This window comes from Silene latifolia, chromosome Y (assembly GCF_048544455.1).
Source record: "Silene latifolia isolate original U9 population chromosome Y, ASM4854445v1, whole genome shotgun sequence".
NCBI lineage: Eukaryota > Viridiplantae > Streptophyta > Magnoliopsida > Caryophyllales > Caryophyllaceae > Silene > Silene latifolia.
In genome coordinates this window covers 195,490,986-195,517,343 of record NC_133538.1, presented here as the reverse complement: position 1 = coordinate 195,517,343, position 26,358 = coordinate 195,490,986, and the positions used below count along the sequence as shown (strand labels likewise).

Sequence of the window (26,358 nt, the reverse complement as noted above, 5' to 3'; positions counted from 1 at the left end):
TCATTGGAATCCGGTGATTTTCGCGCCTACTTCTTCCTCTCGCCGTCCTCCATCTTTCAAGGTAAAAAAGACGGGCTCTTGGTGGGATTTTCGAGATGCTCATCTTAAGGGGGATTTTGACGTTTGGAAGTTTGTAGAGCAAATAAGGTAACGGTGATGGGTTACTTGGTATTATGTCAAATTTGTTTGCTTTTCATGTTTGTTTATCTTTTTAATTGTCAAAAACTGAAATCTTGTTGTGTTTTATCCAAATTTGGTTGAATGTGTTCATATATCGATTTTCTCATATGTTTAGATGAGAAAATTCGTATCTTATGTTACAAGATGATGTTTGGTTATTGTTTTCGTCTCAAATTGATCTTGGAATGGCTTGTTTTGGGTCGACTATTGGAGGCCGAATTGGATGAACTCGGGTGTCGGAATTGGCTAATTTATATATATATAGAGAGGCGGGATCTCGTGAGTTTGGTTCTTATGTTGAGTTGTGAGTTTTAAAATCTAGACCATTGGATCATGGGAAACCGAGCGCTGAGATCAAACTTATATGAAACACAACCAAATCATGCAACAAACCCATTAAACACATCTCTTCAACCTCTTTCCATCCACAAATTACTGTCATCAAATCTTACCTTTCAATTTCTTAACAACATTATTATTTATTAATTATCAATTAAATCAATATAAATTCCAATTATTACAAATTTGATTCGATGCATCCGATCAAACAAATTCTCCATCAAATTCTCTAAATCAACACAAGAACAATTCCATACTAAGTGTAATTCATTTTCATATTCGAGCTCGCATCGGGATTGCTGCTTTGGTTGTTAATTTGTGTATAATGAAGTGATGGTGGACAGCCATGGCGGCTTGGTTTCGATTCCGAGTTCGCGACGAGGAGCTGGTGGCTGTCCGTCTAAGAAATCTGGGCTATTCATGTTCGATAGGACCAGCAGCGCAGGCGCACACTTCAGTGATCGAAATAACTAAGAAATCTGGGCTATTCATGTTCGTCTAGGAAGGCAAAATTGGGACAAGCGTGCTGGCGTTTGGACTTTGTGGTTATGGTGGTTCGGTGCCGAGTTCTCTCTGTTTGTGGCCAGAATAGTGATGGTGGTTCTGTGGTGGTTCGAACTTAGACGTAGATGATGAGTTTGATGTGGTTTTTGGTGGGTGCGTGAAGTATGTGGTGTATATGGCGGCTATATATCCGTGCAATTGGTCGCGGTGATTGATATGGTGGAGTATATGAGGTGCGGAATGAACAGTTGCGAAATTGATGGTGATTTCTGTAATTGTGTGGTGAGCAGTGAGCTTGATAATGGAAGGTGAATGGTGATAATGGAGAGCGAAGTGGAGAAGGAAGTCAGTGGGGGAATTCCAAAGCAAGGATCAATTAATCAATTGAATGAAAGTGAATATAGGAACGAGATGCTCGAAGCAAGGGTCAGGGATCAACTTTTATTTTATCCGTCTACAATGATTCAAGTTCTTATTTGTTGATATAAGATGAATGAATGCGACGGAGAAATAAATCGGCATATGTTTGGATTGTGTCGCTGTTTGAATGTTGAATGTTACTCGTACTACGCAACAAATGTTCCGGTAGGTAGAAAGATGCATAAATATAACTAGTCCATACGATAAGGCATTCAGAGAAAAATCTAAGAAATGGAGGAGTAATTCACAGTACACATTACTGTCAATTATTATCAATTAGTCATATTAGCATCTTAGTCTCTTGTTCATTACTTTGATTCCCAAGGTTTGAATTAAAAAATGTCCACCAACTCTATGATAGTAGTACTCACTTATATGTATGCCAGGTCTGATTAGTTATCATTTGGCTACTTTCACATTTGAAAGTTCAACTTGTTCATTAAAAAGGTACAAACTTGTTTTGCTGTATCTACTTGTCTATGCTCGTTCCGTTAATAACTTCCCTTTTTTTCAATATTGTTTTTTTCATTTTGGTGATCCTGGTAGATGTTAGGTTGTGTTTTGTTTCACTTATTGCAATTGTATGTATTAGCCACCCGTCTCTTCGCATTTGAGGCTCATACTTTGGTATCGGCAGTACGGATTCGAAAGTTTCAACCAATAAGGCAACCTTTCTCTTTCGAGCAATGGCGAGTTGGTTCACTGTTTTCTGGAGTGCATGATCAAGCATCCATTCTTCTGCATTTCTCCGCTCTTCCATGTCTTGGTGCCTGAGATCTACCTTTTCTGCTTCTTGCTCGGGTTCCACAGGTAGAAAGTTTGGTGGTCGCGGGTTGATTTGATTTTTTGCATCTCGTTGATCTCTTTAATTTATTGCAGGAGTCGAAAAGCTCATCAGTGGATTCTATGCCTTTGCCGGAATTGTTAAAAGTTAAAACAAGAGTTAGCCATCTCAAGCGTCGTGGAAATCGCGTCACTCACCTCCACCATTTTCCCACGTAATCTCACTTTTTTATCTCCATAAACCTTGATCGGGACAAAATCTGGGACAAAGCCTGATATTTAACACAATAACATCCGGCGTAACAGCACAATAACACCAGAATAACATCGGAAAAACACCAGAATAACAGCACAATAACACGTGGTAAAAAAGAGTAAAAAAATCAAAGTCGTAAAAAATACTTAAAGTGGCACCGGAATAACATCACAATAACATCAGAATAACAGCACAATAACATGCGGTAAAAAAAAAGTAAAAAAATCAAAGCAATAAAAAAAATCAAAGTGACACCGAAATAACATCACAATAACAGCAGAATAACAGTAGAATAACAACACAATAACACGTGGTAAAAAAAAGAAAAAACATCAAAGTCGTAAAAAAATCCAAGTGGCGCCGGAATAACATCACAATAACATCAGAACAACAGCACAATAACACGCGGTAAAAATAAGAGAAAAAATTCACAGTAGTAAAAAAAATCAAAGTAGTAAAAAAATCAAAGTGACACCAGAATAACATCATAATAACAATGAGAATAACAATGAGAATAACAAAGACAATAACACGTGGTAAAAACGAAAAAAAAAAAATCAAAGTCGTAAAAAATCAAAGTGTCGAGAATAACATCACAATAACAACTAATAACAATCACAAAGACAAGAACATGTGGTAAAAAAAAAAAAGAAAAAAAAATCAAAGTCGTTAAAAAATCAAGTTAAAAAAAGCACAATAACAGCATAATAACACGAGGTAAAAAAAATAAGAGTGAAAAAAAAATTCAAGCAAAAAACAATTTGGTACAAAAAGAAAAAGAAAAAAAGGTAACATAATGAGAAAATTAGAGAAAAACATAAGAGAAAAAAAAAATCAAAGTTGTAAAAAAAAGCATAATAACACGAGGTAAAAAAAGATATAAAAAAATTAAAGTAAAAAGCACTAGAAAAAAGAGAAAATAAATTAAATAACAATGCCTTTATATGACAACTAAGATTAATCTTGGCCACTCATCTCTAATTTAATCTAATGGTTGAGATTAATTCACAACTTTCCATAAGAACCAAAATCACCAAATTCATATATATATATATATATATATATATATATATATATATATATATATATATAGGCGGGATTTCGTGAGTTTGGTTCTTACGGTGAGTTGTGAGTTTGGAAAATCTCAACCATTGATTTAAGGGAAACCAACGCGAAACTAAAAAGAAAAAAAAAAAAAAAAGCCTGACATCGTATATGGTCTTTCTTCCCCATAATTCTATCTTCATTAAACCAACGCCTGATATCTCCTGCAATTTCACGAATTCTACCATTAAATTCAACAATATCGTCAATTTTCTACATTTTTGGTGCCCAAATATGGATTGTGTTGCCTCTTGCGTTTCTTCAAGTGATTTTTAAGCATTTCGAGTCTCAACATTGATGCAGTAAGAATTCAAACATCTGTCATCGTTGTTGGGCGATTCATAACTAAATTTATTTATACTGCCCAAGTCCCGATTTAAGATTAAGGAAGAGATTGGGTTTATTGTCTTAAAATCTGGGTTCGGTTGATGAATAATTGAAAGATTGGGTTAATTAATTAAGAAAGGCAAATGGGGAAGAGATTAGGTTTATTGTCTGAACCTTTTTGACGACTGATGACGGAGCTGTTTGGATCTAGGCTGCATCTGGACTCAATGACTTCGGTCTTCGATTGCAGCGTTGTGGTGGGCTTCAGAGGAGTGCGTATGTGAGCCACGGCTGGCCTCATCGTGGTGATGGAGCATGGGAGACAGGGAGAGCGGAGCCATGGTAGTAGCGTGGTTGAGTCAAGTCGAAGGTCGGGCTCGGAGTTGCAGGTGACAATTGTGGTTATCAGTGGTGTCGAGGCTGGGTTCAGAGGAGAAACAGGTGTCAGCCTTTCTGGTTCTTAAAAGAGTAGTTGTGAAGATTGCTGATGAGTGGAGAAAGCTACTGAAATCATGTCTGTAGAAATTAAACGCTCAATATTATAGGATGTGGGTGGCCAGAAAACGGTAAGAGCTTACTGGAGAAACTACTCTGAGTAAACTGATGGTTTGATATGGGTAGTTGAACTACAAAATTTTTGGTGTGACAAATCCGGGGCATTGCTTAGCAAGTACTTTGATTTTTCGCAACCTAATAGAATTGAACTTGCAATTGGGTACTGAAAGCGACAAGTTGCGATTTGGTAGTGGAGCTGATGGCCTGGATTCGTTCCCATTCGAGTTGCCATCTCAGAGCCTGCTATCTCGTGTCAATATATCGATTTTGTGCAAATGATACTATGTGGAACTAATGTTTTAGAAGTGCTAACTAGCTGATTTGATATGAAGTGTTTGAAGGAGCACGTGATCTACAAGTTCAATATATCGATTCTGTGCAAGGAAGATGTTAGCTACAATGACTCAGAAGCACTCTGAAGCCTTTCCACTCAATTGTTTTTTGCTTGCTCTAACTGCCTCTAAGTGACAATATCAAAGATATTAATTTCATTAAACGTTTTTTTCTTTTATCTGAAAAAAAACCACAGTAATGCCCACTCTTCAGTAATTTTTTCATTGCCCAATGTTTCTGGTGTAAACCTGCAAATTTGTCCAGTACTTCCCGTCAATAGATAATTCACTAATATACCTACTCCTATTTCTTTGCTCATAGGCTTTTCTTGATTTAAGGCGGATTCGTAGTCTCGTAGTTGAGGAATCTGTTCGCTACTTGTTTGCCCTGGCGTCATCCACAGTTTAATTAAGACACATCTTGGTGCTTCTTCAGAATACTCCATATACTTCTAAAACATAAATAGGTTCATCTATTTGTGTTTTGGTGACGTCTCCCCACAGTCCCACTCCCATATCTTCATTAAGTTATACACAGTCGGACACTTGGATTAGTACTTGTGTCCGATATTCGTTCTCTAGTCTGAGTCACGTATATTGTAGATTCATGGTTGAGTCGCCTGTCTACTGTGCCTGTGTTAGGTTCTGTCAGTGTATTCTCAATATAAAGATATTCTCAGTTACGAATGTTCCAGAATTTTACTTTGCTGCTATGTTCGTTTGCTCCTCCCCCTTATGCAGAACAAGCACCCTGTTCTTTGTAATTTGATGTTTGAACTATCTTCTACAGGTTTCTTTTCCTTACTTTTGTCTCATTTAGTATAGGATTTGTTGTTGATATGTTATCATGTACAATGTGTTGATTTACTGATTATAATTAAAATAACAAGATAATGGTAGCAGAATAACATCAGAATAACAACACAATAACACCAGGATAACAACACAATAACACGGGAAAAAAATGAGTAAAAAAAATCAAATTAGTAAAAAAAATCAAAGTGACACCGGAATAACATCACAATAACACCAGAATAACAGCACAATAACACGTGATGAAAAAAAGAGTAAAAAAATCAAAGTAGTAAAAAAAATCAAAAGTAACACCGGAATAACATCACAATAATAGCAGAATAACAGTAGAATAACAGCACAATAACACGTGGTAAAAGAAAAAAGAAAAAAAAATCAAAGTTGTAAAAAAAATCAAAGTGACAGCAGAATAACATCACAATAACAGCAGAGTAACAATAACAGCCCAATAACATGTGGTAAAAACAAAGAAAAAAAATCAAAGTCGTAAAAAAAATCAAAGTGACAGCAGAATAACATCACGATAACAGCGGAGTAACAATAACAGATAACACATGGTAAAAAAAAAAGAGAAAAAAAAAACCAAAGTCGTAAAAAAAAACACAATAACAGCATAATAACACGAGGTAAAAAAAATAAGAGTAAAAAAAAATTGGTACAAAAAGAAAAAGAAAAAAAGGTAACATAATGAGAAAATTAGAGAAAAACATAAGAGAAAAAAATCAAAGTCCTAAAATAAAGCATAATAACACGAGCAAAAAAAAGAGAAAAAAAATTAAAGTAAAAAAAAAGAGTAGCACTAGAAAAAAGAGAAAATAACACGAGAAAAAAAAAAGAGAAAAAAAGTTAAAGTAAAAAAAAAAAGTAGCACTAGAAAAAAGTGAAAATAAGTAAATGACATGGTTTTATATGACAGGTAAGATTAGATCTTGTCCATTCATCTCTAATATAATCTAGTGGTTGAGATTTCAAAGCACAAACTCACAACTCACCATAAGAAACCAAACTCACAAGATCCTCTCTCTCTCTCTCTCTATATATGTATATATATATATATATATATGTATATATATATAGAGAGAGAGAAATAGAAATAGGATCTCGTGCGAACTTAAAGTTCGATGCGAACTAATTTAAACACCCCCATATGAAAGATAATTAACAGGTCCACGTTTCATTTCTCAATATAGACTCATCTTCCCAAGAGTCAACTGCCCTCCTCTACTAATCTCCTCCCCTTCCCCGCAGTAAACTCTCGCCGGAGACGGAGGTCCAGCCACCGTTCATATTCCAGATCTCCGACGACAAGCCACACATGAGACTTTCCTCTCTCGTCCCAACCTCTTCATTTTCTGATGCCATCGACGAGCAACACCGAGCCGCCACCACCTCGCCTCCATGAACCTACCACTTGCCAGATCTTGTGCAATTTCATTTTGTTTTTGTTAGATCTAGCATTTAGATTTCGAATTTTGAAGAAAAAAATAAGATTAATGAGTGAAGCACAACTAACTCTGGCGTAATGTTCGGATGCGATGGTCGCCGACACATTACTTTGCTGACACATTACTTGGATTGTTGACTTGATTAAGTTTTCAGAGTGAATGTTGATATATCAATCTCGAAGTTTAGTAAACTTCTTTTGCAAATGAATGTGGATTGAAGTTACAGTATTTGCTGTCGAAGATGTGGGTACTGTATATCTTGACAGTCAGGCATGGACTGATAAACTCGATATCCCTGTTTTACCTGGTAAAATATTCATCTTTCTTAGGTTTATTTCATTTTATGTTTGCTTTATTTTATTCCTTGAAAACAAATTCGCTCAAGCATGTGTTCTAGTTGACTTCAGAAATTAAGGCATTATATTATTGATTGAACATTCTGTTCTTTGTCATGAAATGCAAGTATGACTCTTTTCCCATCTTTATGTGTTTTGGCCGATGAATGGTTTTGTATCTAGTACTGTAAATTTCGGTTATTTTGCTGATAATCTTATACAGAAGATAGATCATGCGAACCTAACCCAACCTGGACTAACCCGATTCAAACCCATAGTACTTTTTGATGTAGGATTAATGTCTCTAATCTATTTGATCCGACAGAAAACAACTCGACACAAAAACACCCCAACACGATAGATGCCTGTGAAACAGAAGCCTGAATACATATGACCTCAAAACGATCTTACATGTGAGCTGATGCTCCTTATTTGAACCATTCCCTTAATGATTGTGAATCCGATATGGCACAGCCAGAATAACCAATTAAGCTACATATCACAAAAGCAAGTATTTCCAATGGCTACTGCAATACATAAATTCACTAATGTTTTACAATGTTGTCTGATGTCTGATGTGCTACTTTTTTTTTGTCCTTTTTGGTTGTTTGTTAGAACAAACTGAAGATATTCGAAGGTTTTTCGTAATAAACAAAAGGCGGAAAATGATGTCTTGCTCTAATCTCTAACAATCTACTGTCATATTGTGTGCCAGTTTCAGTTGACATCAAGGACGACACCGTAACTCTCATGGACTGCCGACTATCTTATGCCTAAGGTAACATCTGAAATAGCATTCATTGTTCCACCAAAGAAAGATTTCGTTCATTTTTATATTAACACCGAAAGGAAAATATATAATTTCATATATTACAGGCTGATGGAAGTTGCGGAATGGTAGCAGGGGAGAGTTACAGTACTACTTTTCAGTGGACTAATGCTAGCGTCGCTAAGTCGCTGCAGAAGACAAGTTTATTGGATGCTTAATTCATAAACACTTATGCACCATATTGTTGTTGTTTGATGCCGCTACTATGTTAGTTCATTTCTAATATATGTTCCTAGGGGTTGTTGAATTGATATCTATCTGTTTTCACGTTGCCTTATCTTGGTCAACTAAGAATGGGTTCACTCGGTCCCCCTAGGATGTCTTTTTGTCTTGCGGCCTTTCAAATGCAAAAACTAAGGACAGCGGATTCGCATAATCCAACCCTAAACCCTTTTCCGTCCCGTTTTAAGATACTCCCCCTACTTCTGATCCCGTCCCCAAAAAAGGGTTCACTCGACCCTCCTAGGGTGTCTTTTGCTCGCTAGATACACACCTTCAACTAGCTAGATACACCTTACTCAGTAGCTAGATACATACTTTAAGTTAACTAGATACACTTTAGTCAGTTGCTAGATACACAACTCAAGCTAGCTAGATACACTTTAGTCAGTTGCTAGATCCACACCTTTGGGTAGCTAGATACACTTTTGTCTGTTGCTAGATACACTTTATTCAGTAGCTAGATACATAACTTAAGTTAACTAGATACACTTTTGTCAGTTGCTAAATGCACATCCCATGCATTAGAGCTGTTCAAATGCGGGCTTGGGCCGGACATGGGCCGGGTTGTGAAGAAAAAAGTTGCCCTTTAAGATTATAGTGGGCGGGCCGGGTCAGAATTATGGGCCAATTATCCTTGCCCTTACCCGCCCTTTAGTCAAAAGTCGGGCGGCCCATGGGCTAATGGGCCGTAACACTAAACTTTAACTATTAATTACGTATTCGGTATAAAATGACTTCAATTTAAACTATATTTTATATCTCATACCTTGATTTAATATTTGAAATTAGGTGTATAATATATATGTATAGTGAAGGAATACATATAAGGGTAGAGGTAAAAATTGGATGTATACATTATTGTAACGACTAACGTGTAATACACGGTAGTATGCGCTTATTGGAAAGACAATCAAATTTTAATTAGCATGGAGATATTTGGAAAGACAACGGTTTAGGTTCGACTTTATTAAATAAAAATATGCTTTTATTTTCTTTCATTAAAAAAATCATTATTTATGATATAGAACAATTAATATACACAAATAAATTGAAAATTTATTATCTTATATTTTTAGTGGGTCGGGCGGGTTGGCCCGTTTGATAAAGCTCGTGTCCATGTCCGGCCCATTTACTTAATCGGGTCGGGCTTGTCCAGCCCATAGGCCATTTTTTTAGAAAACTTTGTGTCCAAGCCCGCTAAAAATAAGGGCCGGATGGGCCGGGTTACTGGGCGGTATGACCCATGAACAGCTCTACCATGCATCTTAAGCTAATTGCATCACTTTACAATTCATTGTTAATTGTCTCTTAGAAGCATTCATTAAACTAATCTTTGGGTTTTTGCAGGTGTGCGCCGAGGAATGAGCTAGCCTTATATGTACAGAGTGCACCAACAAGCTTGATCCACGATAATTTGTAAAGACAATTAGTGATGAGTGAGAGGAACTAATACAGCAGAGTTAACTAAACTGTAAATAATGTGCCTAACTGCATACTTCGGAAAGCATATTAAACAGTTTATTGCTTTTAAGAAGGTATAATATGCTTGTTAATCACTAAAAGTGTTACTTTGGGCTATGTATGACGTTTCAAATGGTGCTGCCCCAACTGCCAGGTACTTGCGAATATAATATTAGTCGTTTTGACGGTTCCGAGTTTAAATTTGCAAGGTGAGAAGCAAATCGAGTTGTATACATTGTTTAGCCTAAGTACAATGTAAGTCTGTAAGCATGGACTGTTTGTTGATTTTAGACAATTAATAGCAGTTTGTCTTCGGTTAAAAAATAGTGTTGCTCTGAGCATTTAGTTTTCTAAAGTAAATTATTCTTTTGTCGATTGTTTAAAAATTTCTAGGAAAATTTGATCTTCCGTATAATACATACTTAATTATATCCCAGGATAGACGGACGGAGAAGGCATAGTTTTGGGATCCTTTTACTCAGTAGCTAGATACATACTTTAAGTTAACTATCTTTTGAAGTGTGATGTTTTATAATTATAAATTATAGTTGTCATAGATACATCCATTAATATCCCAGGATACACAAATCAATTTGTGTATTTGAGTTAATAATAGAGTAAATTATAAATTACTCCCTTTTAAGTTGCACTTTTCTAAACTTACTCCATTATAAGTTTTTTTTAAAAAATTACTCCCTTAAATTAACCTCAAACCAAAAGTTACTATCAAACTAGTTTTCAGGTAAAAAATTAAGTAAAAGGACGAAATTGCCCTTTGGAAAATTACCCACTTCATTCTCTTCCTCTTGCTCTCTTCATTATCTTTCCATCTCCTAGATCCACCTTACTACCACCACACCACCGCACAACCTCCACCATCATCATCACCCCAAACTACCTCCAGACTCTCCGGCGTATATCCCAACCAGCCCCACCGTAAGTCGACATAAATTCAAAACGCTAGCAAAAACGACGCACAAATTCAATAAGCTAATATATCCGGCGACGTTGTCGGCAAAATTAAAGGCTGAAACTGATTTCGTCAATATTTTTCGTTGTTGAATCGCCGAGGACGTCGCTCTCTAGTGGTCGTTATCGGCAAAAAAACGCAAAGAGGCAAGAAAGAATAGATAAAGGCGGATGGTGAGGTTCTCATGAGGGAGGAGAAGGGTGGCTGGTGGGGTGTCGGAGAGCAAGGTTAGGGTGGCGGCTGGTGGGGTGTCGGAGAGCAAGGATGGGGTGGCGGCTGGTCTCAGGTGATTTAACATAGGGTGATTTAACATAGAGTTAGGGGTATTTTCGTCATGAATTTAGAAAAATGGAGGGAAAATTCAAAAAGAGACGGAAATACACCCCAGAGTTCGAAAATGGTAGCAACTTTTGGCCTGAGGTCAACTTAAGGGAGTAATTTTAAAAAAAAAAACTTATAAGGGAGTAAGTTTAGAAAAGTGCAACTTAAAAGGGAGTAATATATAATTTAGTAATAAAGTGTATCTCGCTTATGAGATGGCCATTATGCATTATGTGTAAGCAAATCCCTGCATTGTTGATAATCAACTTTCTTAGAATCAAGTGTTGCTAAACACTAGGAGCATAATGATTGATTTGGGTTAATGACAGCTCTTTTGCATATGTAGAAACACAAAAAACATAAATGAGTGATGAGAAGGTTTTACACAAGAGACCACCTCATTAACTCTTTACACTCAAATGAGAACACACAACCATATGGGCAGTTTAACATGTGAGACATCTCCTACGAGATTTATTGCTGCAGCTCCTGGAAGAAAGCAAATACACAGGTAACATGTAATACTAATTCACGGAGCAGCACAGAACAACGTCAACAATCACCATGACACATGCTAATAATAACCACCACCAAAGACTTCTGATCACACTCTTTGATTAAGTTCTAGTGCCATCACAAAGAAAAAATACAATGCATTCGATCTTTCAAGGAAAGATACGCTCCTTTAATTTACTAGATACAATTCTTTAAGTTGCAAGATACGCTCCTTTAAATTATTAGATACATACATTTAGCTAGCTAAATACACTTCTTTAAGTTACTAGATACATTTATTTAAGTTGCTAAATACGCTTTGTTAAATTACTAGATACATACCCAAGTTATGAAAGACACTCCTTTAAACTATTAGATACATATCTTTAACTAGCTAAATACATTTTGTTATGTTACTAGATTCATACATTTATATAGCTAGATATACTCCATTAAATTGTTAGATACATTCATTTAGCTAGATAAATAAATTTCTTTAAGTTGCTAGATACAAACTTCTAACTTGTTAGATACACTCATTTTAGTTGCTACATACATACCTCTAGCTAATTAAATACACTTTTTTAAGTTACTAGATACATACCTTTAACTTTTAGATACACAACTTTAGCTAAATAAATATACTCTTTTAAATAACTAGATACATAGTTTTAGCATATTAGAGAGATACATTTACACAATTATACACACCTTTAGCTCACACTTTTCATACTCTTCACACATTATAGTCGTATATATAATATTCCACTTTTTAACAAATCATTTTAATTCCTCCAATTTTTTTTAACCCTCGTCATCAGATTAATTACCCAATACGATTTATATTTTCACTTGTTCTAGTATTTTTCGTAAATTTTAATTTTGGGTGTAGAAGGAAAAGCCAGTGTTTGCTAATATTAATGAACAATGACCCATGCTAATTACAGTTATTAATTAACATTACTTTTCTATCATCATATTTAACTAAAAAATTTCCAACTATGAACAATGAGCAATGCTAATCCCATCATCACCCTCATTTTTATAGACCACCATCAGACTTCATCTTCATCCGCCCTCACCGTGGCACAGCCCAGAGACGCGCGCAACACGAGCCAAACCACCATGGTCGAGCACTGACCTTCCTCTACCACGCACAAACCAGCAGCAACGGAGCTCCGTCCACCGGAAAGCCGTGATTAATAAAATTTGAAATTAGACGCTGTGATTAATCAAATTTAAGCCCAAAATCAATCACCCTATGAATCTGACCTTTTCTCTTTGTCCGTCCACCGGAAAGCCGCCACCGGAGCTCCATTCTAATAGCACAAATCTGAAAAGTAGTAGCTTTAGTGGAGGAAAAGAGTGTAGTATAAAATCTGAAAGTAAGAGAACGTGTTTGTGAGGGGTGCACCGGCGTCAGACGAACAAGGGCAACGTGGGGTGGTTGCTGATGGTTTTTGGCAGAAGGGAGATCGTGTGAGGGTGAAACTCCGGTGACAAAGGGACTAAAATGATTCGTCGGCGATGACCGGAACCAAAAGTGCGCCGGCGTAATGCGTCATAACTCCGGCGACATAGGACGTCGTTGCCGGCGGCTGGTGTTGACGGCTGCCACTATTAGGTGGTTAGAGAAGGGACTAAAAGAGAGAGAGATTTAGAGATAAAAAGTGATGTGCGGGTTTGGAAAGCGAATGGGCCTTTTTTCAACTAATTGGGCTTAGGTGATCTGACTCTTAAGTACACAGTTCGTACAGTTCGCACTGAACTTTAGTTCGCACGGGACCCCGCCCTTATATATATATATATATATATATATATATATATATATGTAGGGTCAGGATCCGGTGAGAACCACTAATATAAGGAGAACCGTGAGAACCCTTACTAAATCATCCTCAAATCTTGTTCCGAAAGTTTTGATGGATCATTTACCCCTTAGTTTAGTTTATTCCAAAACATTTTTACTATAGCTAAACAAAAATTTTTGATTTTATTAACAAAATATAAACTTAATGTACAAAAATACAATTAGGTATACTAAAATGGCTATAGATGCACTGAAACGAATACTCGGTGCATGAAGATTGTTACGTGCATGAAAATGATTACTAGGTGCATGAAAATATCAAGCTCTAGGTGCACGAAAATGAGTTCTAGGTGCGTGAAAATTGTTAAATACATGAAAAATGACTACTAGGTGCATGAAAATTAATAAAATGTTTCTCGTATCGATTCCGGTCAATAATTTTTACATTTTGGACCAAGAGATATGTTATCTAGGCATAAAATTCTATGTCGAATCCAAATATGTCGTTATTTTTAAGAAAAAAAATCTGTAAGGTGGAGTTCTCACGGTTCTCATTATGTTGGTGGTTCTCATAGGATCCCAATTCTATATATATATATATATATATATATATATATATATATATATATATATATATATAGAGAGAGAGAGAGAGAGAGAGAGAGAGAGAGAGAGAGAGAGAGAGAGAGGTGGGATCCGGTGAGAACGACCATTCGGTGCAAACGGTGAGAACGATGACTAATTAAATATCCAACACTCTATCACGTGATCTAAACCCAAATCTCACAGATCATAACATCAAAAATAACCCCCTTTCACTATTCTCTCTCCTCACTCGTGAAATTCAGCACCCACACACCAAATCCCACCGCTTGCCGATTTCACCGGCCACACCACTGCCGATTACGTACTCCACCGGCAATATTGACAACCATTTTAATCGACCTAAATCTTTATTTCATTTTTCGCGTATTACCTCAGGTAGAAAGACGATAATGGGGAAGTGCAGTAGAGTTGTGCGTTGATTATGCTCAGATTTCCGAATTCTTTGATTTCGGAATTCCTTGATTATGTGGTTTCATGGTGTGCTGATGATCTTTCTGGTAAAGGTGACCACCACTGGCGACTCTACAAACACCTCTCCGACTGGACCACTGCCCTTCAATCCCTCCCCTTCACCGTCGCAATAACTCACGATAAACCTCCTCCATTTTTCTGAATATCGACATTAAGATCACGGCCACTGGTCCTCTCAAACAATGTATCTACACCATATTTTCATGTATCTACAAACTATTCTTATGTATCTACCATTAATACACCAAAATTATTCCCAGATACATTAAAAGTGCTTTGAGATGCATCATTGTGAGGAGTATATACACTAAATTACTACAGGTTAATTAAATAATTTTCTTGAAGGAGGGTAGAAGGGATGGCATCAATCGGAAACAATAACGGAGGAAGAAACAGAATAGAAGAAAATTGAGTTAATCGGAAAGTACGCCGAAGACACACCACGTATGGTCGTCGTCGGAGTGACTTGTCGACGTTGATGTCGCCGGTGATGGCGAAATTACTCTTTCAATGGGAAGGACAATTTGGCAGGGGAGGTAACGTAAGAGGTAAGAGAAGATTGGTTAGGGTGTCAGTGCAGGCTGCCGGAATAGGTGTCGGTGGAGGCTGTCAGAGTTAATGTTGCTGGTAGTTGTCGGTGTGGGACTTGTATCGGACGTCGTGTGGGGTGTTTACGAGAGGGACTTAGTGTGTCAGTGTTTGATTTCTTTTTGTTTGTAAATGTTTGGTATTAAAGGCGTTGAATCTTTGTTTGTTGGTCGTTCTCACCGTTCTCACCGAGTGATCGTTCTCACCGGATCCTAGATCTATATATATATATATATATATATGTATATATATATATATATATATGTGTGTGTGTATATATATATATATATATATGTGTGTGTATATATATATATATATATATATATATATATATATATATATATATATATATATATATATATATATATATATATATAGAGGCCGGATCCGGTGAGGTACCTCATTATGGCGAGGCGGCCGGTCTCACCAAATGACTACCTTGGGTGATTTGCATTATACATTGATGGGCCGATTTTGTATTGTTGGACCGAAAAAACAAGGATGAAAATTAGGGGTCAACAAGAAAACTTTTCATTTGGTCCAAAACACTTTCTCTCTCTAAACTAAACAAAAGCCCAAATACCTTATTCTCTCTAATCTAAACAAAAGGCCCAAATTCTTTCCTTCCAAAACTAATGAGCTTTCACGTTATACAAAAACACTCAATTTGGGGCGTCGATTTCAAAGAGAGCTAAAATATCATCAAATTTGTGAGACGATTTCATCAAATTAATCAAATTCTGACAATCAAAGAGGCGAATTCATCAAATTAATCGATTTCTTAGAAGATTTCGAGGTAATTTCCAGGTAATTTCATATTATTTGATGAAAAATTGATTTTCTTAACTTCGTTCATTAATTGATGATATAATGATCAAATTTGAACAAAATCGAACTGTTTTGTAAATTTATAAGGATCAAAATCAAGTATTTCGTTAGTTTAGGGTTTGAATTCGATCAAAACGAGCAATTGAGCAATTTCGAATTCAGCGGGTGTAAAATTTGTTGATTTTGTTAATTCATTCATTAATTGATTATAATTCATTCATTAATAAGGCTCAAATTGACGTTGCGACTTTAATTTCAATGGAGATTACGGACATTACAATAATCGGTGATAATACTGCTTGAAACAGGTAATCTCCGTTTTTTTTCGCTATTTTATGAAGTCAAGTTTTGCTATTCTCCTGATTTTGTGAATATGTGAGGTTATATTGTGAATCTAAGAAGTTATTTCGTAAATCTGAGAAGTTATTTCGTTAATGTAGGCTATAATATCCTGAATTTGATCGAAAATAATCAATTTCGCCCTACTTATTATGGTATTACTGCTGATGTTGCAGGTCTAACTCCTGATACTGCAACGACTCCTGATAATAGTGCTATTACAACAGGTATTCTGTTTTGTCCCTATTTTATGAATTTGAGACGTTTTTTTGTTCTGGTTTTGTGAATCTGAGAGGTTATTTTGCGAATCTAGGAGCTAATTTTGTGCATCTGAGAGGATATTTTGAAAATATAAACTGTTCTGGTTTTGTGAATCTGAGAGGTTATTTTGCAAATCTAGGAGCTAATTTTGTGAATCGAGAGGGTTATTTTGTAAATATAGACTGTTCTGGTTTTGTGAATCTGAGAGGTTATTTTGCGAATCTAGGAGCTAATTTTGCGTATCTATAACATCCTGAAACTTGGATCGTGGCGGTGTTGTTTGACATTGTCTATTTTGTGAATTAGAGTGCTTATTTTGTGAATATAAGAGCTAAATATAATATTCAGAAAACTTAAAAATCTTGTAATTTTTCATCACATAAAATTTCGCAGGCAACATTCAAAAATAAAATAAACTTAAAACAACAACATTCAAAAATAAAATAAACTGAAAAGCTGAAAAATTAAACAAGATATGATATTTGTTTAGTTTATCAATCACCCCTATTTGTTCGAGGCAATGCACATAGAGCAATATTGATATAGCTATAGGTGCAGCGTTCATCTGCATCAGCGAGTGATCTTCCTGCATGTTTAAATGGATATGGGACTCTTCTACATACTGGAGTGTAGCTAAAATATTGTGAATCAAGCCTTGATGCTACCCATAGAAAGGGCCCCTGAACTCGGGAATAGGTAGCCAGCCATTCAGATCTAGTACGCCCAAATTGCTCGAACTTCTCCTGCAACTTAAAAGCCTGTTTGCAGCCATTGTCATTTGTGCCAAATTGTATTAGTACTATTCCCATAAAATGACAAGTCTGTCAGAGATAACGAGGCACCAAAGACTCTATCTCATAACCTTGGCTCATTAAACAATCTGCCAATTTAGAGAGGTCAGGACAAACATACTTCCCTTTTTGATTCATATAACCTGGAACATTCGCCAAAACACAAGTATAGGGAAATACAAATAAATGAGACATTGTGTGCAAGAGGGATTTTTGAAATGTTTTACAGAAGAGAGAAGAGAGGTTATTGGTATATACTATTATGTTTCAGAAATTAGGTATTTATAGGCCTGGTATTTGGCACAACTGTCAAAAGTGCCTGTTCACATTACCCATGTATTAAATTTTTTGATTGAATGCTTGATTGTTCAATGTCAAAAGTGCCTGTTCACATTACCCATGTATTAAATTTTTTGATTGAATGGAACTGTTATTAACAAATCAACAAAATATCTAGATACATACAACCTGACCTTTTCTTAAAAGTGAATTCATAATCTTCACCAAGTTTTTTTTTTAATTATTTGAACTAATAATCTGATACTTTATTTAGTGAATCTCGGATTTTATTTGGTGAATCTCAGCCTATAGTTAGTGAATCTTGGGCCTTATTTTACAATCTCTGTTGTTAAACGTTACTGATGCAATTTATTTATTTCTTATAGTTAGTGAATCTTGGACCCTAGTTTGTGAATCTTGGTCCCTAGTTTGTGAACCTCAGACCCTTGTTTGTGAATCTTGGGCCTTATTTTCTGAATCTTGGGCCTTATTTTCTGAATCTCAGCCTATAGTTAGTGAATCTTGGACCCTAGTTTGTGAATCTTGGACCCTAGTTTGTGAACCTCAGACCCTTGTTTGTGAATCTTGGGCCTTATTTTCTGAATATTGGGCCTTATTTTCTGAATCTCAGCCTATAGTTAGTGAATCTTGGACCCCGGTTTGTGAAACTAGAAGGTTATTTTGTGAAACTTAAATAACTAATATATACAACCTGGGTAAGATTAAAATTAAATAAGATGACAAATTCTGAAAAGTTTGCACAAGTCCGCACCATTGAATGCTTTAATTGTCTTGTATCAGTAATATTGCATGCTTTCTTATCTATGGTTGTCCTTGTATTCATACTTATTATGGTGTTCCTACTATTTTGTTAATTTGAAACATTATTATCGTGAAACTGTATTTGTTAATATAAGAGCTAATAAGGCTCAAATTGACGTTGCAGCTTCAATTTCAATGGAGATTACAGACATTACAGTAACTGGTGATAATATTGCTGTTGAAACAGGTAATCTCCTTTTTTTTCGCTATTATCCTGATTTTGTGAATATGTGAGGTTATTTTCTGAATCTAAGAGTGAATTTTGTAAATCTGATAAGTTATTTCGTGAATGTATGCTATAATATCCTGAATTTGATCAAAATTTATCAATTTCGTCCTACTTATTATAGTGTTCCCGCTAATGTTGCAGTCTAACTCCCCGATACTACAAAATGACTCGATAAGAGTGCTAGTGCAACAGGTATTCTGTTTTGTCCCTATTTTATGAATTTGAGACGTTATTTTGGTCTGGTTTTGTGAATCTGAGAAGTTTATTTGCGAATCTAGGAGCTAATTTTGTGCATCTGAGAGGTTATTTTGAAAAATATAGACTAATATCCCGAAACTTGGTTTGTGACAGAGGAACTTAGATGCTAATATTGTGAAACTTGATTTGTGAATCGCCTATGTTGCTCTGTTTGGCAAAACTTACTAATTGAACCGAAGAAACATCAATCTTTTATGAATTTGAGATGTTATTTTTTTGAGATTGTTTTGCTATTCTCCTTATTTTGTGAATCGATGCTTATTTTGTGAATATAAGAGCTAATTATGTGAATTTGATAGGTTATTTAGTGAATATAGACTATAAGATTATGAAGCTTGGTTTGTGGCAGAGATTGTTTAACATTGTCTATTTTGTGAATCAGAGTGCTTATTTTGTAAATATAAGAGCTAATTATTTGTATCTAGTAGGTTATCTATTGAAATATAGACTATAAGATCCTGAAACTTGGTTTGTGGCATAGATTATTAACCTTATATGCTAATATTGTGGAACTTTATTTGTTAATCTCCTATCTTGCACTTTTGGCTTATTTTGTGAATCTACAATTTTCAGTTGTTGATTCCAATGTTAATTGCGGTGAAGCTTCTACCTCTCTTGTTAACAAGCCCTACAGTACCAACTATTTCCACACCTACTACTCTTATAACTTACACACCGAGTGGCGGCCAACAATGGATAAATAGGATTGATGAAAAGTTTACACCAGCGATTGGGAAAACATTTATTGACTTAGACTCAATGATCTTTGTTTTATGAAACGTCGCCGTTGCTTGCTTGTGGGTTTAAATCAAGGAAATCTTCAAGCAAAAGGTTTCGTGATGATATTATCGAAAGAAAGTGCATGGTTTGCAATCAGGAAGGCTGTAATAAGAAGAAAAGACGACCTGCCCTAACGGTGTTGCGAAAAGGCGGATGAATCCGTTGCATCGAAAATAACAAAATAGGTAGTACAAAGAGCAAACCGAACAAACCAACTGCTAAACGTAGGGTGAAAAAAGGTGGAGGAGAGGCAGAGAGTTCCAACAAAGGGTCAACCACAAGAATAACAAAGATTAGAAGGTGGGGCTGTCCAAAGAATGATAAAGTTCAAGTTCCATGAGAACAAGTACATGGTTGACGTGTTTATTGAGGGTCACAATCACCCGCTTGATGTTGTGAAAAATAAGGAATTTGAGAAACTTCTTTGAAAATATCAATGAATTTCATATGCAAATGATTGTCAAGAATTCAAAAGCAAATGTTGGTCCTAGCTTAACACACCAACTATGCACTCAACAATTTGGTGGTTTTCAAAATGTCGGGCAACAATCAAGCAATTCAAAAATTTTCGTAGGAAATGAAGTGTCTAATGAACAGTCATGATGTGGAAATGTTCAAATCACGCTTAGACACCCTAGCTGAAACAAAAGGGCTCCACTTTGTTTATGAAAAAGATTCCAAGAATGCATTGACAAGGATTTTTACTCGGACGAATTGTGACATGCAAAGAGCGTATGCTCTGTTTGGGGATGGAGTTTCATACGACCCAACTTATGGTACAAACAAGTACAACATGACGTTCACGCCTTTCACGGGCATTGACCATCATAAAAGGTCAATCACATTTGCATGTGCGCTTATAGAACATGAAAACGATGAGTCATTCATGTGGGTATTTGACCGCTTTAAAGCAAAATATGGGTGGAAAGAGCCCAACTACATAATCACCGACGAAGACCCGGAATAATTAAAGCAGTTCTAGGTATGTTTATGAAATTTGCAATTCGTACCTATTAACTTGTGAAACTTCATATTAAATTGTGAATCCTACATTTGTTTTGTTGATTCTAGTTGGCACTCGAAAATAGGATGGTTGTAATAATTTGTTTGGTTTTTTGTTTATGTGAATCGTAGTGCTTATTATGCGAAACTAGATCATGAATTTGTGAAACTGGGGTAAAAATATGTTTCACGTACTTATATCGCGAATAAGGCACAAAATTTATATAGTCTGAATCCGAGGCTAAGACATGAGATTCACAAAATAACCCCCCAGATTTACAAAATAAGCTATAGGATTCACAAAATAAGCTATATGATGTATAGTCCGAATCTGAGGATAAGACTTGAGATTTACATAATAGTGCATCGTATGACTTTGTTATGTGAAACTGCGTGAATTTAGTTATTATAAAATGATGGTGACGGTCGATAATTTGATTTTGTTCATTGCGCTAAGTTCAAAACAAATGAAACATCGGTTTTGCATGTGGCACATCATGAAGAAAATAACCGACAAGGTTGGGAGTAAAATTTGTAGAGATACCGACTTTTTAACCCGTCTGAACGGTGTTGTATGGGACGATGACCTGGAGCCCGGGGAATTTGAAGAGAAGTGGCTTAAAGTCATGAACGATTTCTCCTTGGAAGACAATACGTGGTTGAATGGGAAGTTCACTGATAGACACACATGGATACCCGCTTATTTCAGAAATGTGCCAATGGGCGGTTTACTACGAACTACACAAAGGTCAGAGAGTGCTAATAGTTTCTTTAAGCGGTTTGAAAACAAATACGGGACATTAATCGAGTTCTTGGTGCGCTATGAAAGCGCCACCGACCACCAAAATGCACTGCTGAAGCTCCGTGAAGAGGAGAATGCGAATTCAATCCCGAAACACCGTATGGGTCAAAATGGGAGACACAAGCAGTGAGAAGCTATACCCATGCGATGTTCTATGAGTTCCAAAACCAGGTGAAGCTTTCAATAAATACCGCAGCTTGGTTGGATACACTCACTTGAGATCCTGTGACGAACTTTGAAGTGTCGTTAGTTGAGGATGCAAAGAAAGGACTAAAATTTGCGGTTGAGTGCGGTAGAAGCACGAATGATGTAAGGTGCACATGTAAACTGTTTGAAAGGAGAGGTATTTTATGCAGTCACATCATTTGGGTTTGTTCGGGAAAGTTTAAGGACATACCTGATAAATATATTTTGCAAAGGTGGAGCAAGAATGCACTCAAAAGTGACGTTTATGATTGGAATGGGAATCATAGAGAAATACAACAATACCAAGTACAAAACAGATTGGAATGTCTGTGGTGTGGTCCGAGATTCAGATTAATCACAGGTATGCTCAAAAGGAAAGAAGAGTCGGATGTGAGAGAGTTTGCCAAGTTAATCAAGGAATTCAGGACAAAACTAGAGGGAAACACTCAACCGTTGACAAAACAATAACAGATTGAGCTTCTACTGGGCTGCAAGGTTCCAGAAGAAACCAACATCTTACCGCCTAATGTGTCTAGGAACAAAGGCTGTGGTAAACGGTTGGTGAGCAAGAAAAATAAGGCAATCAAGAAGGCGGAAAAAGCAAAAAGGTTGTGTGCTAACTGTAAGCGCAAGGGCAACCACGACAAAAGGAATTGTCCATATGATTTTGCAGACCTTCCTCCAGTGAACCAGGTTTGTATTCATCTACGCAACTACATCTGATATTAATCAAGTATTTTATTTATCTGTTTATCTTATTTTGAGAATCCCAGAGGTTGCTTTGTGAATCCCAGGTCTTAATTTGTGAATCCTGGGTCTTGTTATGTGAATCACATATCTTTATTTGTGAATCACAGAAATGAGACTGATTGTATGTAGTAACAACCTGATATAATTCCTCACTTTTATTATTGTACATCTAATGTTTATAAACATCTTTCTAATTCCAGCTGTGTCTTTTACGTAGGGAGAGCTAGCGGACGAAGAAGTAGAAGAGGAAGGGGATGAGGATGAAGAATGAAGGAAAGAGTCTTCTTAAGCCTTGAGAAATAGATATGATGATTGAAGAAGACACTGACAATTTTGAAAGGAGCAGTCTTTTAGTTTGGCAACATATTATTTATTGGTTTCCAAAAATATGGACATATTTGTTTATCTTATTTTTGTGAATCTGAGAGGTTCTTTTGTGAATGTAAGAGGTTGTTTTATGAATCTTAAATCTTAATATGTACAAAAGACCTGGAAATCTTATTTGTTGGTATTAATTTGTGAATCCTTGGGTCTAATTTTCGCGATTATTAGGAAGATTCGTAATCTTATTAGAAAGGAACGGACAACTGGCTAAACGGTCTTATTTTGTGAATGACACAATTTAAACATTATTTCATGAATCTTACCGTGTGAATGACAATATATAAATCCGAGGTCTAATATTGTGAATCGACTTGTTTTGTGAATCCATCTTTTGTGAATATCGTCTTTTTTTTTTTTTTAATCTCAGACATTCTTTTGGAAATCTCAGGTCTCATTTTGTCGACTTGTTTTGTGAATCCATCTTTTTGCGAATATCGTCTTTTTTTTTTGAATCTCAGACATTCTTTTGTGAATCTCAGGTCTAATTTTGCGAATCAGACGCTTTATAAATCATCCACGTCAAATTTCACAAATTCAAGCGACTAATCAATTCCATTGATTAAAATCAACTATTACAAAAGGAGATCTACTAAATAAGCAGATTAGCACCCAACTAAATGACTAATAACATATTCACTAGAATACTTGATAGATCCTGCATATACCATCTAGTACTATACTAACATAATACTTGATTCACAAGTTAAATCTCCCTGCTTATACCATATTCACTAATAACATTCTTTTGTGAATCCCGTGTCTCACTTTGTCGACTTGATTGCATACACATCAAGAACGATCTCCCTGCTTCACATCATATCACCACCATAGACAAGCACATCTTGCTACTTATACTCCTATATCAGAAAACACATAAAATATTTCAAAATATATACACGGACAAGCATGGCTCGCTACTATTTTAAATATCGCGGATACTATGAATGAATGGGGATTTGATATGCAAAAGTTATTAAAGAACCGGGACTGTACCGTTCTAGTATTTGCATCCCATGAAAGTAGTTGCATCATTACGGACTTTCGAAAATCGGCATTCTCTCGCAATTGTAAGAAATTATAGATGAAATTAATGAACAACACGGTTTCAAATACTGATTTCATGTACGTATCTTGTTCAACTTGTTTCTTACCGATAATTGTCCGGATTCTACCAATCACCGAGCTCACAGTCCAACATACTCAAATACCTCAACACGTGAGCTCCACAATCAAAACTGAATGTAGTATAGTGTTCAACTGTTTAGTAAACAATATTTAATTTCCGTAAAGCGGACACATTAGGGAATAACTTATTTGATTGTTGAGGAACTTTGAGAGTTATAACCCTGTGAGAGTGCAGAAACCGCATGGGATAATATGACGGGGAACTACTTGCCAAAATAGGAGATAATTTGGCCACCTGAAAATGTTTCGAGTTAATACTGATTGTACACTAAAAATATTTTATATACTCTGATTCACAAACTGTCAAGGGTTAGATTAGGGAAATAATTAATACCATGTCTATGGTTGTATTATGTACATCATAAGACTCAGTCTGTTGTTGCTTGAGTTGAGGATGTAATTCGTTTTACTCTCCATATCGCATATACAAGCCCACCAATGTTTGTCTTTGATCATCGGTATAAAAACCTGATATAATAAAGATTAGTCTCCAATTTACAGCCCTACATGTCCACCACAAAAAAAAAAAAAAAAAAAAAATATTGTGGAGGGACCGGACCTTTCGGATTGTGGCACCATTCACCTGGTTTTGTATGTCCCACGATGTATTGATTCCAAATACGGGGGTTTTTCTTCTTTTACGATTCTACATACCACAAAAGGTGATTTTACGAACCATATCAATTTGGGATAAATCAAGATACTTGAATATTAAAACAAGTTCAAAGCTAACCACGATGACGATCGATGGCAAGTACGAAAGATCCGTCGATGAAGTGTCGTCTTAATCCCAAACATATCAATCACCTAAAAAAACAATATTAGGAATGAAACAAAAGATTACAGATAATACAATGAAATGAACGCTGATAGTAGTCTACTTACTTGATCCATAACCCACTGACGCGGTCTAAGCGTAGATAAACCCGCTCGTGTGACTTCCATCCACTCAGTACACACCATAGCCTCGCTGTAGTAAGGCACATTAAGAAACATTACTAGAATTATCCAAAATAAAAATAAAAATTAAAGTAAAGGGGGAAAAATACTTCTTGTATGACATCTCTTCCTTTGCGGTGCCAAATAAACTTCACAAGGTCGTCTTGAAATAAGGTAGACGCCGGTAGCCCCTGACAAATATTAATAAGACAACTTAAGATCTGTGATTCACAAATCAAGATCTTTGATTCACATAATAAGACCCACGATTCAGAAATTAAGAACAACAGATAAAACCAATAATAACATCTAAGATTCACAAAACATGATTAATAAGGGAATGGGTCATACATAGGCACACAATTCCACTCTTCTGCACTTCGTTCGACAGTAGCTTTCAACATGTTGTCACCGGAGGTCATAATTCGAAGGCATAACTTCAATGCATAGCGTTTCAGTTGACTTACCTATAAATGCAAAACAAAAAGTCCTTATAATTATTCCAAAGTTCACAAAACTGGCCCCAGGTTTCAGGAAATTAACTCCGTGTCCGACAAATCTAACTCTCGAGGTTCACAAGGTTAAGTAAAGGTATCTTACGAAGTTATAATTAAAGGACATCGTTTTGTTCCCTTTGTAATGCTCCAACAGGTGAAACAAATAGACGCCGGTATCCATTTCACCGGACTTCAAAATTGAAGGAGGGGATAAACAACTCGAGGCATCATGTCGGCCATCTGCGAATCTTGGTGAAACCCAATTAATGAGCCTTTGTCTTTACTCGCACGGACACAACCTAAATTAGCACTTAATTATGTGGATGTGTTACATGCTTGTCAAACACTTTGATCGTGAATTCACAGCTTTGCATAACCAGAAATGGAGGAAAAGACGCACCGTAGGTTGCACATAATCAGAATAGTTAACATCTACTCCATTCATAGGGTGTATGACTGTTAATTTATTCCATCGAAGGTCGAAACAAAAGAAGAACGGTGGGCATGATGTAGACATGATTGGAGTGCAAATCTGAAAACAAGACAAGATAAAATGAAAAGAAGAACATAAAGATGAAAATAGGTTTCACAAAACATAATAACACCAAACCAAAACTTACTAATTGAATCAAGAAACATCAATATTTTCCAGACAACCCAGGGGGAACTAACACCGTCATTGGAGTATGGAACAAATAAACGAACAGAGAATCCGGTGATTTCAACTTCTCATTCTTTGTTTAGGATCTCACACCAAATATTTACAGACTTGAGAACATACTCGATCACCTTCGGTATAGTCCTCAACATGCTCCTTGTCAATCTCTCGAGTGTTACTTTGAAAAAGAATATCACCGCAC

General features: G+C 36.0%; 1 long non-coding RNA gene across 1 annotated transcript; it reads left to right on the top strand.

The window, feature by feature from the left end:
• The first annotated feature begins 6,795 nt into the window (after positions 1–6,795).
• On the top strand, positions 6,796–8,954 carry LOC141626401 (uncharacterized). The gene is made up of 3 exons (XR_012535984.1): positions 6,796–7,365; positions 8,109–8,171; positions 8,270–8,954. It is a non-coding gene; the product is annotated as an uncharacterized LOC141626401 (long non-coding RNA).
• Positions 8,955–26,358: the final 17,404 nt, after the last annotated feature.